General features: G+C 32.5%; 1 long non-coding RNA gene across 1 annotated transcript; it reads left to right on the plus strand.

The window, feature by feature from the left end:
• Nucleotides 1-334: 334 nt before the first annotated feature.
• On the plus strand, nucleotides 335-1,981 carry LOC110938711. The gene is made up of 3 exons (XR_002591615.2): nucleotides 335-755; nucleotides 1,422-1,494; nucleotides 1,929-1,981. It is a non-coding gene; the product is annotated as an uncharacterized LOC110938711 (long non-coding RNA).
• Nucleotides 1,982-2,375: the final 394 nt, after the last annotated feature.

Consider the following 2,375-nt stretch of genomic DNA (forward strand, 5'->3'; position numbering starts at 1 on the left):
ATGCAACCTGTTTTGAAATCTGGATCCTAAGCTTCGAAAACCTCGGAATTTTTTGCGAATCAATGTACCTTTGAAAGATTTTTCTAGTAATTTAATTATCAATTTAGTCTTTATTTATTTATTTAAATTAATTAAGTTAATTAATAAATTTTTTATGTAACCTAGTTAGTTTTGTTAGTTTTAGAGCTTAACCTAGTTAATTAAATTTCTAAAGTTTAGGGACCCTTTGTGTAATTTAGGAAGACTTTAAAATAAAAAAAAAAAGAAAGAAACAAAAAGATGGCATTACTGTCATTCCACTAAATCAAAATTAAATTTGCCGCCTAACTAAACACATTGAGTATACAGCTGTTCGAACCTGATTTTTTCAAGGTAATTATCATGATTGGCGTTCCATCTTTATGATGACCGTGAACCTAGACTTATATTACAACACTCATACGAATCAATCATAAATTGTTACCATTTTGCGAAACGGGCCGAAGGCTATAAAAAAAACCGAAACCACCATCACCTCTTATACACTCGACACAATCACAAAGGATCCAAGAACTCTCTCCCTCGTTGTTTCACGGCTGCCGGAGGTTGGAGTTCACCGGAAATGTCACCGGTACCGCCCCGAAGTTCACGACGGTATCACGTCGGAACTAGTATTGTTTCGCCTCTTCGCTATTTCCCTCACTCTCTCGTTAACCGGAAGCCGCCGGAGAAGAACCTGCAAGTCCGCCGGAACCGACGGGTCTCCTTTCTTCTCGGTATATTCTTTTTTTTTTCTTTTTCTTTCGATTCAACTTAATTTATTTACTGAATGGCCGAAATGAATAAGTCAAACCCAAAATATATTAACAGTAGTATGTCTCTTGTTCTGTTAATAGTTTTCATTTGGGTTCATGTTTAGTTGGGTTTCTTTCTGTTCCATCAGAGGAAGAAGATGAAACAACAATATGGCATAATATTTTATTTATAAAAATATATATAAAAAAAATATAATGTTAAATGTGTTTATTTTTGTTTTCCTCTAAATCTATTTTACCCAATCTTAGTATATGGATTTATCAACTAAATTTTCAAGTTACTAGTTTTCTTAATGTAACGAATAGTTTCAATCTTTTATGATTCATGTATTTTGGATTTTGACTTTAAACTTAAATTTTTTTTTTTGTCAATTTTTTTTCCTTTTAATATAACCATAAAAATCCACTTCAGTTGTATTATAACCTAAACTTGTTAATAACCAACAATAACTAGCCAACTTATCTTAGACCCTTTAATTTATGTTAAATCCTTTTATATCATTTGTGTTATAATGTGATAAAAGAAAATAACTAAATAAATAAAATATCTAGTTAAACAAATTGAAAACTTTAAATGTTAGGGATTATATCTAACATGCGAATATTAAAAAGATCATTATCGTTTAGGATTACCGTTCGTTCTCTTGGATTCCTAATCTTACTCGTGCGTTACTTACAAGAAATCACGAACGCAACCAATGTGAGTATACTCGTATTCCCCCTTTTTACTTTTACCACTTTTGGGGTGTAACATGTTTATCTATCAACAAACTTACACATGAACATTTTGCTTAAACACATGAACATTCCTATAACATGCTTGTATACGTGATGGCTTGATGCTTTAAACTTGGATTAATCTTATGTGTTGAACTTATCATTAACTTTGTACGAGCCAAACCGTGACATATGTAGCGCTATAGGATTAACGACCCGCCTCTTTATCTTCGGTAATGTCATGAGCATATTGCGTTTCCTTGGTTTGATATGTTAGACACATACCATATTTAAATGTTCGTCTTGAATCACATGCTTGCTATGAGGAATTGTTCAAACTTATCTTTTGCTATGTACGTATCAAACTTGTATACTCGCCTTTGCTTTTGCATTGAACTTTATTTTAACATGTTACAGGTGGATGTTGACCATGCATGGAATCTAGTAGGATGCTTAGATACACACTTAGAAAGAATTGTATTTGTATTGTATCATTTTATTATTCATGTTGTTGTACTTTGTTTCAAAACCTTGTACTTGATTCCTTAGAAATGAAATGAAACGATTATGTAAATACTTGTCACAATTATTAGCGTTATGATGTCTCGAGCAATCTTCACACTTCGTCTCATCCCGATGTTTCCGCCATTGGTTGGGGTGTGACAAGTATTGAGAGCGATTACAATGTTTATATCTACACAATTACTTTTTCAGTACTGTCAATCCTGATTGGTGGGTCATATTACACATTGGCTAACACTTTGTCCAATGATAACGTGTTCCACATTTTGTATACAAAACCCCAACATACAGGCAGTAATTGAGGAATTACAAAGACTCAATCACTACTAATCACATTGTAAA

Source organism: Helianthus annuus, chromosome 5 (assembly GCF_002127325.2).
Source record: "Helianthus annuus cultivar XRQ/B chromosome 5, HanXRQr2.0-SUNRISE, whole genome shotgun sequence".
Taxonomy (NCBI): Eukaryota; Viridiplantae; Streptophyta; class Magnoliopsida; order Asterales; family Asteraceae; genus Helianthus; species Helianthus annuus.